The following is a 17,133-nucleotide window of genomic DNA, read 5'->3' as shown; positions in this document are numbered from 1 at the left end:
CAAAGTCCCGCTTTATGCATGGAGAAACAGGGCCCTTGGGAGGGTGCGGCTTGGCTGGTCTCACAGTGGCAGGTACCAGTATCATCTGCTGAGGGGAAAGGGGTCTTCTCCAAGACGGGACAAAGCTTGCACCCCAGGGACTGGGTTCTCCTGGTGCCTGTCTAATGGCCTTCAGGTCCTACACGGGGCCCACAGCCTGACCAGCGGGGGGCAGTGGAGGGCTGCTGACGGCCCCAATCCTGGTCTTCTGGAAACTCTTGCAGATGGGGTGGGGGGATACGGCCATGCCCCCATGGCTCAGGTTCTAAGATGGGGCACAGACAACCCAAGACCATGAGAAACACCTTAATAACTTGCCACACAGAGAGCGATGGGCCTCACAAAGTCAATGCAGTTGGGTTTTCCTCCACCCTCCGATCAGATCGCTGTTTATTTAGCTCAGCTGAGAATTTCAGGACCTTGTTGCATGAGCCATACCTATTTTTACACACTAGCGTCAGCCTCGGGGTGACAGTGGAGATCCAGGACCAAGACCTACTGTGGGGCAGGAGGTGCCAGGTTTCCATCCGCTGTGGCAGAGCACCTAGCATGAGTGCCACATCTCCCTCCTCCCTCCTCCCCTCCTCCTTTTCCCCTCTTCTTCTATCCTCCACCTTTCCCCCTCCCCCTCTTCCTCTCCCTCCCCGCTTCCCTCTCCACATCTGCTTCCTCTTCCTCTCCTCCCTCCCTTCTCCCCTCCCTCCCTCCTCCCCTCCCTCCCTCCTCCCTCCTCTATTCTTCCTCTTCCTCCCTTCTTCTCCCTCTCCCTCCCCCCTTCCCTCTCTACATCTTCCTCTTCCCCCTCTATTCTTCTCCCTCCTCTTCCTCATCCTCCCTCTAGCCCCTTCCCTCTCCACATCTTTCTCTTCTTCCTCCCTATCGCTCCTCGCTTCTTTCTCTTCACCTCCTCCCCCTCCCCCTCTTCCTTCTTCTCCCTTCCTCCCTGTCCTCCTTTCCCTCCTCCTAACCCTAATCCAAGCCTAACCTTAACCCAAACCCTCCTTGTCCTCCTCTCCCTCCTTCCTTCCCTCTCTTCCCTCTCCTCCTCCCCCATCTCCTTCCCCTCCTCCTCCTTCCCCTCCTCCCACCTAACCTCCTCCCTTCTGTATTCTTCCTCCTCCTCTCCCCTCTTCCTCCCCTTCTTCTCCCCTTCTCCCTCCCCCTCTTCCCTCTCCACATCTTCTCCTCCTCCCCTTCCTCCCCCTACCCCTCTCTTTCTTCCCTCCTCCTCTTCCTCTCTCTCCCCCGTCCTCCTTCTTCTTCCCTCCCTCCCTGTTCTCCTCCCACTCCTTCTCCTCTCTCTGTTTTCCCTCTCCTTCTCCCCCCTACCCTTCTTTCCTCTCTTCATCTTCCTTCTCCTCTCCTTCCTTCGCCCTTCTTTCTCCTCTCCTCCTCCCCCTCCCCCGCTCCTCCCCTTCCTCCCCCTTCTTTCTTCTCCCCCTCCTCCTTCCTCTCCTCTCCCTCCTCCCCCTACTCCCTCCCTCCTCCTCCTTCTTCCCCCTCCTCCTCTTTCTCCCCCCTCCTCCTCTTTCTCCCCCCTCCTCCTCCTTTTCACTGGTCTATGCTGGGCGCTGAGGGTGTGAGTTTTATGTCTTCCTTTTCCTCTGAATCTTAGACTCTCTGTGTGTATAACTGTGATTGTGACCCAGTTCAATATGTGGCTGATGCAAAGCCCCTGTGTGTGCCCCCTCCCTGGTGGCCCTTTCATCTCATTGCACAATGGAGAGTGGAGTTGCATCATCTCAGGGGCCTGGCCAACACACAACTCAGCACACCCCAGGGCTTTCTGCTGCCTCTTGAGTAACTGTTCTCTGGCAGACAAGGTGGGGTTGGGGGGTCTGAGACCCTTCTTCCAAGAGCACGCCTCAAGCTGTCAGAGCTTTTTTTTCAGCCCCTAGCATGTGGCCACTGTCACCTCCTCTCGTGCTCCCCTCATTCCTACCAAGCCCAACCCGGGCTACCCCCTCTCAGAGCCAGGGGCTCCCAGGAAAGGCCCCAGCAGAAAAGGCCCATGAAGACCAGCTCTCCACAGCTTCTCTAGGATGAGCCCTCTGGACCCCCAAGCTGAATGCCCCCAAATCCAGGCCCTGTGCTCAAAACATAAGGCAAAATAAACAAAATAAAATAAGCTAGAAGATGTTCACATTTCTTTTTTTTTTTTTTTTTTGAGACGGAGTCTCGCTCTGTCGCCCAGGCTGGAGTGCAGTGGCGCAATCTCGGCTCACTGCAAGCTCCGCCTCCCGGGTTCACGCCATTCTCCTGCCTCAGCCTCCCGAGTAGCTGGGACTACAGGCGCCCGCCCCTGCGCCCGACTAATTTTTTCTATTTTTAGTAGAGACGGGGTTTCACCATGGTCTCGATCTCCTGACCTTGTGATCCGCCCACCTCGGCCTCCCAAAGTGCTGGGATTACAGGCGTGAGCCACCACGCCCGGCTGATGTTCACATTTCAAACTTAGATTTTTTTTCACAAACCAAAGACCTATATGCAGTGAGGATGACTTTTAGCCCACAAAGGTGTGCATGTCATTTTAAATGCAATTTGTTGCTCAAATTGATCTGTCTCCATTTCCTATTTTAATTTAACCAAAATCCCAGTCAGTTCAGGGACCTCCACCCCTTTTCCTGAGCCTGTGTCCCAGCTGGCTTCTCTACTGCCAAGGCGTGTCCTTGCCCCAGCATCTGCTGTCAATATCGTCATTCCCTTCAGCTGTCTTTGTAGATGGAGTCTGCTTTTCCTTTCCACACAGCGTTGCCTGATGAGTCCAGCCCTCTGCGAGCTAACACTGCACTCTGTCTCGTGTATGAGAAACATTTTGCTATTGATTCACTTCTCCTTCCTGTGGGAAACAGAATACAGCTCCCCAGCAATGTCCGTGCCTTGATCTTCCTCACCTGGGAATACATCGCCTTACACGGCAAAGGGAGATAAAAGTTGCAGGCGGCATTAAGGTTGCCAATCAACTGACTTTAAGGTAGGCAGGTCATTCTGGATGACCCAGGTGGACCCAAGGTCCTTAAATATGAAAGACCAGAGCAGGCAAGTCAGTGGGAATGAGGTGATGCGGAGGAAGGGCCCAGGAGCCAAGGAGTAGAGGCAGCCTCTAGAAGAGAATAGGGGAAGGAAACGGAGCCTCCGGGAGGGAACTCAGCCCTGCCAGCAACTTGATTTCAGCCCTGTGAGACCCACTGCAGACCTCTGACCTCCAGAATCATTAGAGAGTGGATGTGGGTTGTTTGGAGCCACTAAGTTTGTGGCTATTTGTTATTGCAGCAACAGGAAACTAATGCACTCCCCATTTTACAAATGAGTAGACTACGGCTCAGAGAGGGCAAGGAAGTTATCCAAAGTCACAGAGCAGATAGATGACAGAGTTTCCTTCAGGGTGTGGTCAGGACAGCATGTGGTGCACAGGTCAGCTGCACACACTAGGCCTGGGATTTCGCCTCATCTGCAGACCACACAGAGGGCTGACCATCAGCAGCTTAAGGTTTAACCGCAGCCCAACCAAAATTTAAAAGGCAGCACCCTTTCAGATCTCCCCCGCCCACTGCACTGAATAACCAAGTGGACAAAGCATCTAGAAATGATGTAAGCCTAAATGCATATTTTGCAGGGGAAGGGAATAGGTGTATATTGAACACTTCACCTTCATTTCAGATCCCTATAAGCATTTCCTAACTCCCTCGGTACATCGACTGTTTCCTCCTCCCTCCAGGCAGTACTAGCCCCCTTTATCTCTCCTCCTTCTCTTCCTCCTCCTCTTCCTCCTCTTCATCCTTAGGAGGAGAAACTTCCCTCTATTACGCAGAGCAATTCAGTTCCACTCTGGTCTCTACTTTCACAATCATTCTCGCATCTATCATGGCACCTATATGCGCACAATGCTTGTGTTAAGAGGACTTGCCCTCCCTGGAAGGGCCTTATCAACCAACTTCCATGACTTGGGCAAGTCCTAGAGATGTTCCAGCCCCAGAGGTGTTATTTCTTCCAAACAAATATAGTGTTGTCCCAAGAGGAGTTCTGGTAGGTCCCCTTTTTTCCATCTGTGCATAGGTAGAGTGAGTTGGCTTGAGTCCTGCCACACTCATGCCCCTCTTGGCCCCTTGCTTTCAGGTCAACAGGAACTAGAATCCACCCAAAATGTCTGTGCCCAATTCTGGGCTCACACCATCTACACAGCATCTTTGGGAAGAAGAGACAAGATTGTGGCACTAGGGCCACCTCTTGAAATTAGGGGAAATTAGGGGACGGAAAGAGACTCAGAGTACTGAAGATTTGGGGACATGCCACACCTAACAGGCAGCTCCTTCTTATAAGGGGGTCCTGTCACCCCAGGAGGTGAGGATCCAGACCCTGGGTACTGGGAGAAAGAGGCAGACCTTCCTGGAAAGCAGGATCCCAGGTTGGGTCTCTATCCATGGAGAGGCTTAGAAGGGATGAGGCTACAGGCCCTAAGACGCTCACGGCAGGGAGTGACCTCTCACCTTCAAGTGCATCTTCCTGACCACAGTGCTGGGCACAGAAGAAGTGATGCCAGGGCCTTGGGTACCTGTGCTGCCTCCAAGGAGGAGAAATGAAAGAAGGTCGGCCTGGCAATGTCCCTGGAGACATGGCTCTTGCTTGGGGCATCTTGTTCTGGTTAACTCCAACCCCTTCCATCAATTCATTATTTGTCGTTGGCCAGCCAGGTGCATCTTCTGGTCCTGGCTGACTTCATCCCTTCAATGGAGGTGATGACACTGCATTTGCAAGATGAGGTGGCATTTGGAGATGGACTTTGTAGACTGGAGCTTGCCATGCAGGGGTAGATTTGGGGAGCAGAAGAGAGGAGGGGAGGCAGCTGGGGAAGGGGGAGGACGTTGGCTTGCACTTGTCTGGATTCCACAAGACCTGGGATAATGTTCTGCCACCATGCAAGGATGCTCTGTCTTCTCTCAAGCATGTTCCCAGGACACCCGCTTTCTGGGAGACAGCAGCTTTAGCTTGTCTTTGCTTCCGCATCTTGGTACACCTGACCCCAATACCGCTAGCCCACTTTCCCTGGTGCCCAACTGACATAGCTGCCCCTCAGTGATTGAGCAGGCAGAGGAGGCCACTGTGGTTGGTGTGGCCAGGGACTCTTCTAGCAGCTCTTCCAGCAGTCTGTTGCACAGCAGATGTATGGTGATTCCAAGGTCTGCCTATGCTCTGTTCTTATCATCAAAAGAGCAAGGTATGGTAAATGGAGAAATGGAAGTGCAGACACTGGTGACAAGAAACAGAGCTGCCCTAAACCCACCCTACCTGAAATAAGACCAACATGCCTTGGGGGCTGTAGGAAGTGTCTGGGCTCACTCACTGGGGCACCGGCTGTGTGTGCACCCCAGTGTGTGTGAGCACCCTGTTGTGTGTGCTGGTGAGCACATCCCCAGGGCCAAAGTGTGAACGTGGCCCCAATGTGTCCCGGTGGCACTGCTTGGCTCTCTCATCTCACTTTGTCAACTGAACCCTGCAACCAGACATCCGATTAGGAAAGAAAAGGACGACCCTAAAATGCAAGTCAGAAGTGCCAGAGGAGTCATCAAGGATTGTGTCTAAGAACAGTGAAGTGGATTAGGGATTCCGCCCTGTTTAGCTTGAAGCTATCTGGCAGCTGGCAGTTGCACAGGGTCTCTTCAGAGGGGTGTTATGAACAGAAGTAGGAAACCGCTCACTTGGCTGCCAGAATTTGGAAGGTGAGACGTTTCAAGCTGCACCCATTTCTGAAGAATCCAAGGTGTGTGCATGTTTCAATTTCAGTTGACCTTTCTCTCCAAACTCTTCCTACTCTTCCTCCTTCTGCTTAAAACACAAACAAATGCTCCAAGTTCTGAGTCGGGGAGTTAATCCACTTGGGTTGCTGACAGTCCTGCCCAGCCATACTCAGGAGGCTGTCCCTTCCTGGACTCCGGACAGTGTGGGATGCAAGCCACCTCCCCTGGAGGCTTCCTGCTGCACACACTCCTAGGGCCTAACGCAGATGCTCTATGAGCCCCCAGAAAGTCAGGCCCCGCCTGGGAAGGCCGAGAGGATGGCTGGAGCAGTGGTAAGGTGCAGTGCATGGGCCAGGCGGAAGGGGGCGGCTGGGCTCCGCGCCAGGCAGTGCTACCTAGTGAGAAGGCAGGCTGAAGGTCAGATTCTCCCATTTTTCCAAAGTGAGATGAAAATCTGGATTCTTATTATGTTATCTTAGTAATATTTGTGGCAGGAAAATAAATCTTGGGGCCCCCAAATCACTAAGCTAAAGGAAAAAGTCAGGCTGGGAACTGCTTAGGGCAAACCTGTCTCCCATTCTATTCAGTCACCCTTCTGCTCACTGAGATAGATGCATATCTGATTTCCTCCATTGGAAAGGCTAATCAGAAACTCAAAAGAACATAACTGTGTATCACCTATCTGTGACCTGGAAGCCCCCTCCCCACTTTGGGTCTTCCAGCCTTTGCTTCAAGTTGTTCTGCTTTTCCAGATCAAACCAATGTATTTCTTACATATATTGATTGATGTCTCATGTCTCCCTAAAAAGTATAAAACCAAGCTGTCCTCTGATCACCTTGGGCACGTGTCATCAGGACTTCCTGAGGCTGTGTCATGGGTGTGTCCTCAACCTTGGCAAAGTAAGTAACCTTTTTTTTTTTTTTTTTTTTTTTTGAGACAGAGTCTCCCTCTGTCGCCAGGCTGAAGCGCAGTGGCACTATCTTGCTTCACTGTAACCTCCGCCTCCCAAGTTCAAGCTATTCTGCTGCCTCAGCTTCCCTAGTAGCTGGGACTACAGGCACACGCCATCATGCCCAGCTAATTTTTGTAATTTTAGTAGAGACAGGGTTTCACCATGTTGGCCAGGACGGTCTCGATCTCTTGACCTTGTGATCTGCCCAACTTGGCCTCCCAAAGTGCTGGGATTACAGGTGTGAGCCACCACACCCAGCCAAGTAAACTTTTTAAATTAACTGAGACCTGTCTCAAATTTTCAGGGTTCATATAATTTTAATTAATATGTCATTTTAATATTACTAAAATTATATTATTTTATTATTTTACAAGCTTTAAAATTATCACAAGGCCAAACAAAACATATCTGTGAGCTGGAAATTTGTGGGGCACTGGGGACAGAGGCAGAGTGTCTCGATGGCCTCTGCTGGCATGTGGTGCCTGGCATGTTTTAGGCAGTCAGCAAACAGTTCCTGAATGAACGAATAAATGACTGGATGGATAAGTGAATGAATGAAAGGGTTGGCAGGATGCCCTGGTTCCCACGGGGCTGGGATGCTCACGTTTGCCCCTTATCCGAAGAGAGAACATTGTGTCCAGAGGGAGGTAGTGGAGCTGGCATGGACACAGGGCTGGCTGGCGGCCACCTGCGGCCAGGAGCAGGACTACGGAGGCCAGGCGCTGCTTGGATCAGCCTTGGAGCCCCTATGGGCACTCCAGTTCTCCAGGCAACGGCTTCCAGTCCCTTAGCCCCTCATGTCACGGTTTAACAGACACACAAGGACCTGAGTTAGCACAGCCCCAAAGAAGGCCCCCCACTGCACCCCTCAAAGTCCTCTCTGCGCAGCTTTTCCCAGCCCTTCACATCTGTAGGAGACTCAGTCCTGAGAGGCCGGGCTGGGAAGGGTGGGGGCTGAGAGGGAGGGAGGAACCGAGGTCTCTCCTCCAGCCCAGGGAGCCAGGGGCTGGCATTCTGTGTGAGGTGAGCCTCTCTGTCCGCCAAAGCGATGGAAGCCGTGTTTGTGGTCTCTCGTGAGTACAGCACTCCACTACATGTGCCTGCGTGCACACTGTGCCATGGATATATGCGCCCCTTTTATTTGGGTACACAACCAGCTATGTTTTGTGTGTACACCACTGGAGTTATATGTGGGTAGGGGTGCACAATGTGCAGACTTCTGGAATGTGAGTGTAGGTCTCTTTGTGTGCAAAAACCCCCTACTATGTGCATCGGTTTGAAAAGACCATAGTGTGTGTGTACACCAGTGTGTGTATGTGTGCCCCACTTGAGGTGTTTCTGTGCATGCAAAGGCTGCGTGTGCGCCCCAGTAGGTGTGTGCACCCTTTTGTGTGCATATACTCTGCTGTGTGTGCCGGTGCGCACATTCCCAGGGCCGAAGCGTGAGCGTGGCCCGTGGCCCCGGTGTGTCCCGGCGGCGCTGCTTGGCTCGCTCGCCTCACTTTGAAAGCTTGGCGTCTCAATCTCCCACTGCAGACGTCAGGCCACGTGGCCCTGAGTGTTCGTGGCGGCCGGGCCGGCTCCGGGATCCCAGGCTGTGGCTCTGGGATCCCAGGCTGTGGCGCTGGGGCGGAGCGCTGGCCCTGGGTCGAGAGGTCGCTGCGCCCTGCATTCCTGGCCGCGCGTGCACAGGCTGGAATCCGTACATTCCATTCATAACATTCCCGCAAGCGAGGGGAGGAGACGCAAAGCCCGGCAGTGAGTGATTAAAGGAAAGAAAGAAGGGCTTCTTGCAGCTCCGGGCTGTATGTTTTCCTGCGCGCCCTGGCGCAGTCCCCGGCGATGAAAGGCAGGAGCACGTGAGCGGTTTGCAGAGCAGCCTGGCCCAGCCGCGCGCCCGTGGCCGGAGGCTCCATTTACCCTCCGAGGAGGGCGCTGTACGGTGGGACTCAGGCGGCAGCTTCCTCTCTCCCAAGCGGCAGCTTTCTCTCTCCCAGGCGGCCTTTGTGGCTGTGGCCGGGACAGGGAAAAGCTGCCCAGGCCAAGAGGGCGAGGGCGTCAGAGGCAGCCAGCGCCGCCTTTGTGCAACTGAAGCGGATGAAGCCGCCTGCTCTCAGGTCTTCTAAGGATAAGGTCTTATTATCACTCCCATTTTACAGATGAGGAAATCGAGGCTCAGAGACAGGAAGTAGCTTGTGCCATTCATTAGGGTCCCAGGCCTGGTACCTCCTCCCGTTTATGGCAGTACCGATTGCCTTTGCAAGGACCCAGCCCTTCACCATGTGTTTCTGCTCTCCTGACCCCCACATCTCCCTTAGCTCAGTGACACCTTCCTCTGGGGCTGTGCTCTTCATCCTCCTGCATTTTCCAGCGCCCCTTCTCTTAGCGCTGTGTGTGCCGTTCCACTGCCCTCTTCAGCTGAGCTAGGCCTTCCCCCAGGACAGGTCCTGTGAACCACCCGTGCTAGGTCAGTGGGCAGCATGGACCCTAGAGGTGGGCAGTGGGGCAGGCAGGGATCTAGCTGGGGGGGACCTCCTGACATATGGAGGGATAGAGCATGGCTTTCCTTGAGACAGAAGCCGTGAAAACAGGAGAGAAGAGGCAGAATCTAACCTGGTCCCCAGGTGGGCAGGGAGGCCCGTGGGATGGGGGTTGACCAACTTGTCTGGGACAAATGGTGCGAGAACTATGCTGGGACAGCTCTGGCCACATCCCAGAGCTGGGCAAGGACAACATGGAGAAGGCAACTTGATTCCAGGTGCCACTGGCCCTGGCCAGGGGTGAGGCTGGAGAGGGTGCATGTTTGCTGTGGGCCTCTGAGGACAGCTTTCAGGAGCTGGAGGTAGCAGGGCTGGGAGGGGGCAGGGAAAGGGGGGCAGCAGCAGGGCATCCCCTGCAGAGGGAACCACAAGGAGAAAGGCTAAGTAAGAGGGAGCATGGGGTAGGCCTTCAGGTCACCTAGCAGGCAGATGGGGACAACTGGGTGGTTAGATTACAGAGTACCTCCTTCAGAAACCTGAGGGCAGAGTGGTGTCTTTGCACGCCCTCTGCTACACTTCGCACAGGCTGGCATTTTGTATTTGTTCAGTTGATAGTTCCTGTCCGCCTCCCAGATTGACCTGCAGAGCAGCATAGGTGCTTAGAGGTTTGCTGATTGATGAAGGAAGTGCTAGAACAGGCTGGGCCCTAACACTCCCTGCTTTGTCAACCAAACATCAGGTTAAAACACCAGGTAGGAGCCTGTCCTGGGCTGGCGAGGGCTGGCCAGGTAATGGAAGGTCATCTCAGCAGGGCACTCCACCCGCTCAGTCTCCTAGAGCCATTCCCCAGTGGTGGTGTGACCTTGGGCAAGCCCCTTCATTTCTCTAGCCTCTGTGGGCAGCAGTGGTCCTGGTGTCTCCATCATGAAGGAATTACAGACAGCACTAGGAACCCTGTCTGCACAGAGGTCACTCAGTAGAGGTGTGCTGGCTCCTTCTTCATCACTGACCTCTTCATCCTCCCACATTTTTCTGGCCACGATGAGCTTCTCTGAAGCCATCCTTCCAGCACAGAAACTCCAAGTTGGCCTGATCTGTGTTCACAAAGGCGCTGGTTTTCAGCAGTTTAGAGGACTGAGTGGTTCTCAAAGTGATCCAGAGAGCTCTGGGGCCCTGATACACTTTCAGGGCAGCTTCAAGGTGAAAACTGTGTTCGTGACAATGTTAACATATTACCTCTGTCTCTCATTCTCTCTCGGGGGTATGGCAGCAGCTTCCAGCAGGTATGATGAGGTCACTGCTCTGACAGCCAATGGGCAGGGGCTGTGATGTCACCACTCTGACAGCATGTGTTCCTGTGCTTTAAAAGTTCCTCCAAAATTGATTAAGGGATACAGTCATACAGTTAAGTAGAAGGAACAAGTGTTATAGGTTAACAATAATTTCTTGTATATTTCAATATAGTTAAAAGATTTGCAATGTTCCCAACAGAAAGAAAAGATACATGTTTGAGGTGTCATATATCCCAATTACCTTGATTTGATCATTGCACATTGTATATATGTATAAGAATATCACATGTACCCCCAAAATATGTACAACCTAATATAGATCAATAAAAATAAATAAGCTTGTCATTTTCATTTCAAATACATTAAATACCAATAGGTGTAACTCACCATTAAAAAAAAAAAGCTCATCAAGGTCCTCAGCAATTTTTAATTAATTTATTAAGAGTGAAAAGGGGTCCTGAGACTAAAATTTTGAGACTCTCTGGCTTAAACAGAGTTTAATTCCAGGTTCTGTCCCTGAACGTCTACGAGGCCTGGAGGAAATTACTTTAAACATGTGAAGTCTCAGTTTCTCTTCTTAAAAGGAGAAAAAAGGCACCTTCCTCATTGTGTGATGTGGCTCATTACTGAGACAATGCAAACAAAACACAGAGACATGTGCCCAGCCCTCCTGCATGGTGGAGCCCTCCTTCCGGGTGGAGGCTGCCAGCTGCCCTGGCTTGCGCTCCAAGGACCAGGGTGCCCATGGGCTCTGAAGGGACTCTTAGCAGCTAGCTCCTCAAAGGCTGGCAAACAAGGACAAGCACAGCCCCTGCCCCAGAGCATTCATCCAGCCTGGCACCTTCCCCAGGCGGGCGCCCGGCCAGCTCCCTGAGTACACATTTTCCTACATGTCTAAGGTGTGAGAAAAGTAACACATTTGTTGTTGATCTTGTTGGAAAAGGCCTGGTTTTAAAGAGCAGTGTGTTTTTAACTTGTTGCGAAGTACATTCTGTAATTCCTGACCAAAATACCAACTGACGCTGAAAAAAAAAAAACCTCCTTCATGGAAAAAATATTTTGTTTGGAGAGTGATCCCTAAACGCTGATGGAGGGTACAACGCCTCCTCCGAAGGCCATTCCAGGAGGGTCAGCTGTCCCCCCAAGAGTGCTGGGACTCAGCCTGGACAGCCTGGCTTCTGCCACAAAAGGCACAGAAGTCAAACATCCAGAGAAAACCACAGGGGAAAAGGAGCTATTCAAGTTGAAAAGAGAATTCAGTGAGGTGGCCAGTTACAAAATAAATATACAAAACCTTGCGGCTTGCCAAGTGCCCCAAAATAGTCGTAACAAAATATATTGGGGGAGAAAAGATCCCATTCACAATTCAATGAGAAATTAGAAGTTCCTAGGAGTAAACTAAATAAGGAAACACATACAGGACCTAAAATCAGAAGGCTCCAACTCTTACCTGAGAAGCACAAATTATTTAGTAAATGGAGAGATATATGTATACATGTCCCTGGATAGAATGGATAGAAAGACATAATATTGCAAAAATGTCCATTTTCTAGCAATAAATATTTGAAAAGAAAACCAGGGGAGCAGGGAATGAGATTTGCCTTATCAGATATTAAAGCTAGAAGTCTTTTAAACATTGAATTCTTGATGTCAGAATGCAGTGGCACAGAATCAGAACTCCACATGCCCACCGGAAGTTATGTAAGCATTTAATATGCGATAAGATGACCTTTCAAATCAGTGTGTAAATCATAGGCTTTTTTTCAATAAACAGTTTGGGCAAATGGCCAATCCCTTGAAATGAAATAAAGTTAGGTTTCTGTTTTTCACTCTAGATGGATTAAAGATTCAAAAGTAACATGAAACCATAAAAACACAAGAAGCATATTTCAGTGAATATTTATGTAATCTTGGGATCAAGGGACAACTTAATAAATACGAAACCAGAGATTGAAACAATAAGGGAAAAGGTAAACGGGTTTGACCAGAAAAAAATTTAAAGTTTCATTGTGTCAGTAAATACAAACCAATGTGTGCATTAAAAATGGACTCTAGGCCGGGCGCGGTGGCTCAAGCCTGTAATCCCAGCACTTTGGGAGGCCGAGACAGGCGGATCACGAGGTCAGGAGATCGAGACCATCCTGGCTAACATGGTGAAACCCCGTCTCTACTAAAAAATACAAAAAAAAAACTAGCCGGGCGAGGTGGCGGGCGCCTGTAGTCCCAGCTACTCGGGAGGCTGAGGCGGGAGAATGGCGTAAACCCGGGAGTCGGAGCTTGCAGTGAGCTGAGATCCAGCCACTGCACTCCAGCCTGGGCAACAGAGTGAGACTCCGTCTCAAAAAAAAAAAAAAAAAAAAAAAAAATGGACTCTAAAAACTTCAACTGCAGACATTTCCTACTTCTCGATAACATGGGGCGAGATGAAACTTGCCACGTTCATCCAGGTGGGGAATATCCATCTAGTAATTGAAAAAAAAAAAAAAAAAGCTGGGCACAGTGGCTCACACCTGTAATCCCAGCACTTTAGGATGCCAAGGTGGGTGGATCACCTGAGCACCTGAGGTCAGGAGTTCAAGACCAGCCTGACCAACATGGCAAAACCCCATCTCTACTAAAAAATACAAAAATGAGCCAGGCGTGGTGGCAGGTACCTGTAATCTCAGCTACTTGGGAGGCTGAGGCAGGAGAATCACTTAAGCCCAGGAGGCAGAGGTTGCCCTGTGCCGAGATTGCGCCACTGCACTCCAGTCTGGGTGACAGAGCGAGACTCTGTCTCAAAATGAATAAATAAATAAAAACAGAAAAGACTCCTGCCTTAATGGAGTAGACATCAAGAATGAGAGACAAACAACTAGCAGGCAAGCAAACAAACAAAAGACTGCTGATTGAAAACCTGGATCAAAACTCAAATTAACAAGGTTTGGGGCTGGGATCAGTGGTTTACACCTGTAATTACAGTGCTTTGGTAGACTGGGGAGGGAGGATCACTTGAGGACGGCAGTTCAAAGCAAGCCTGGGCAATATAGCAAGACCCTAACTCCACAGAAAATAAAACAATTAGCCAGGTATAGTGGCTCATGCCTACAATCCCAGCCCCAGCTACTGGGGAGGCTGAGGTGGGAGGATAGCCTGAGCCCAGGAGGTAGAAGCTGTGGGGGGCTGTGATTGTGCCACTGCACTCCAGCCTGGGCAATGGAGTGAGACCCTGTCTTAAAAAAAAATCCAAGGTATTGGAGAAGCTGCTAATAACAGCAGATGGCAATCATCTTGTAGACACCTATCCATACTGCAACTCAGAAGTGTTCTAAAATATTCATCTAGCCTTGCAGTAGGTTGTTTTCAGAGAAATCTTCCTCTGCACATTTTTTCCCTCTTTAGTACTTTTTTCATCATCCTATGCTATTTCCTTTTTCTTCTACTCATCACTGAAAGACTGAATGCTCACAGCCTATCACATAAATAATAACAAATAAATGTATAATTTCAAATGGTGCTATGGAGGAAAGTTCCTGATTGTAGATGGTCTATGGGTGTGTCTTTCTAATTTTAATAGTTTTCTATTCATTTTAAGGTATATTTAGAAAGAATCATTTTCCATTTATGGGAGATATATGACATTATCTTTTTTGTAATCCTTCTTTTTCTTTCTTTCTTTTTTTTTTTTTTTTTTTTTACTGAGACAGGGTCTTGCTCTGTTGCCCAGGCTGGAGTGTAGTGGTGCAATCACAGCTCACTGCAGCCTCAACCTCCTGGTCTCAAGTGATACTTCTGCCTCAGCCTCCTGAGTAGCTGGGACCACAAGTGCACACGTCCATACACAGCTGATTTTTAAAAAACTTCTTGCAGGGATGCGGTCTGACTGTGTTGCCCAGGCTGATCTCGAACTCCTGGGCTCAAGTGATTCTCCTACCTTGGCCTCTCAATGTGCTGGCATTACAGGCATGAACCATCTTACCTGGCCATTTCTTTTGAAATAAATATATTTCAGTAAGGAGCTGATTTGAAGAACAAGATTACATACATACTAATACAGGTGGTTCAAGTGCATGGGGAAACTCATGACCTTGACAAGGAAAAGGGCACTGGGGAGATGCCGCTGACCTCAAAGAGCAGCTGCAGAAAGGCTTGGCTCAGGCTGCATGTCAGGACCACTAATGGGAAGTATTGGGATATTAGACAAAGAGGTCTAGACAAAGTATGGGGGCTTGAGCTGGGGCAGGGGAGCAAAGGGGTGATTCTGCAGGGATTGAAGACAATCAAGGGATGGGCATGGAGGATAAGAATAAGAACATCTCAGCTATAGCAAAAAAGTCTCCTGGTACAACCCTGGTCAGGTTTGAACAGAGGCAGTGGTGAGGGGCTCAGCTCTCATGCCAGGCTTCCTGGGTTCAGATCCCAGCTTATTCTTTCTAGGCCAGGTAGTGGCTCTCTCTGTCCTTGGCTTTCCCAGGTGTACAATGAGGATGATAAGAGTGGCCATCTCATGGAACACTGACTATGCCTTAACTTCTTCCTCTACAAATGGATGCATAAGTAACCCCTTGCTCATAGACAGGCATGAGTGATTCCTAATGTGAAATGCGCAGAACAGCTCCCTGTGGAGGCAGCACTCAGCAGACGCCATTTCCATTCCCTCTGCAGGTTCCTGTCCTGACCACCGCCCATATGAATAGGAGGATGCACAGACACCTAGGTGGGCTACCCTGCATTTTCCATCCCCTTTTACCCTCCGATCTGCTCAGTGTCCTAGGAGGCTCACCTCTAGGGGCCCTTGCCTTTGGGGTCCTGCATGACAATGGGAAGCTCTGACATTGACTGGCAGGATTGAAGTCTCAGGTTATCCTGTCCCCACACCCAGTCCTGTGGGCATATTTTGGGAGTGGCTTCCTCTTCTTTGTCCCTGCAGGCCCAGGAGGCTCACATCTCTCCCTCCGGGGCTCCACCATCTTGTTGGTCACCAGCTCCTCCCTTAAACCCTCTTCTGGTGCCCTTTGCAGTGACCCTCTGTGCCCGCCCGGCCTTCCTGTGATGGAAGTCCCACATGAGTTTTGTCTCTATCTGCCCAAAGCTCTGCTTGCTCCCTCTAAACCTTCAGCTTGCAAGCTCCCAATCAGCTGCAGAAGCTCACCTTGGGGTCCTACCCTACACCCTCCCCCCTCAACGGGCCCATATCCCTGGGCCTGCCCCTCCTAGGACCCATCCTGGCGCCTCTGTGGTCTCCTTCAGCAAGAGTCACAGCTCTCCCACAGCAGGATGGGACTAGCTGTCTGCTCTGCTTCCCACCCACCACCATAGTGGTGGGGGACCAACCTCCAATAGCCTGGTAAGAATTATGTCCATTGTTAAGCCAGAATTTGCTTCACTGCAGGGTGAAACCAGACCACAGAGAACCTTTTGAATGTCATGTTAACCCTGGAAGTGATGGGAAGCTCTGCTCAGAAGGTGTCTGAGTGAGCAGGGGTGGGATGACACTAAAGAGAGGCAGCTGCTCACAGACCAGACCCAGAACTGCTCACCCAAACTTGCTGTCCCCAGCAGCCTCCATCTGTTCCTCTCCTCCCTTCCTCCCCCCTCCCTTCCCCTCCGTTCCTCCTTCCTTCCTTCCCTGCTTCCTTTTTCTTTCTCCCTACTTTAGTTCCTTCCTTCCATCCTCCCTTCTGCTTCCTTCTTCCTTTTTTCTTCTTTCCTTTCTTCCCCCTTCTTTCCTCCCATCTTCCTTTCTTCCTCCCTCTTTCCTTCTTACCTTCCATTCTTCCTCCTTCCTCCTTCTTTCCCTCCCTCCTTCCTTCCACCTTTCTTCTTCCTTCCTCCTTTCTTCATTTTTCTTTTCCCCTTTCCTCTTTCCTTTTTTCTTTTTTCCTTCTTTTCTTGGGGTCAGGAGGTGTTTCGTGGCTAGAATAGACACAGTTCAATACTAGTATTAATAGCAAATTTCAGCCACTCCTGACACAGTCTTCCCTACCCAGACATTGCAGAGGCAAAGTTTGTGAAACATGGCAAGGTTTCAACAGTGTTGGAAACTAGAAATATTGCTCAACAGCTCATCAGAGGCCTTTCCTGAGCATTAGCGTGTGACAGCTGTGTGGGGCAGCCAGCTATCTGATGTCTTCCTCCCCCATGCCCACGCTTTGTGTCCAGCACCATCTTGAGACTGTAATTCCCAGAAAGCTAAATAGCCCCATGAAGAGCCCTCTGAGAGGCCACACTGACCTACTGGGGGAGCCCAGGAGACCCAGGGGCCTTGCACTTTGGGTTATGGTTTTTCTTGCCAGAAGAAAACCCAGCAGATTGCTGCAAGCTGCAGGAATAAACTCATGCCTTTGTGGAAGAACAGTCAGACCACAGGCTCTCGGAAGACTCAACTCTTAGGAGAGCGGAGGCTCACAACACTAAAGCCTCTAGGCCACCAGGAAGTTGGCAAGAAATGGTTTGCTCAAGTTACCCTCCTCTCAAGAGGTAGACGGAGGGGCACTCATCCACTCTGTTTACCAACGAGTAGCAGGTCCATATAGATCTCCTCTCCTTCAAGTAGGAGTAAACAGGGGGAAATGAGGCCTGAAAAGATTCTAGATCAGAGAAGACAGAGACTGAATGTTCCGCCATGGGCAAAATTGAGGAAGTTGTCAGGAAA

This window comes from Macaca fascicularis, chromosome 2, assembly GCF_037993035.2.
Source record: "Macaca fascicularis isolate 582-1 chromosome 2, T2T-MFA8v1.1".
NCBI classification, from domain to species: domain Eukaryota; kingdom Metazoa; phylum Chordata; class Mammalia; order Primates; family Cercopithecidae; genus Macaca; species Macaca fascicularis.
Note: the sequence above shows the minus strand (reverse complement) of the source record.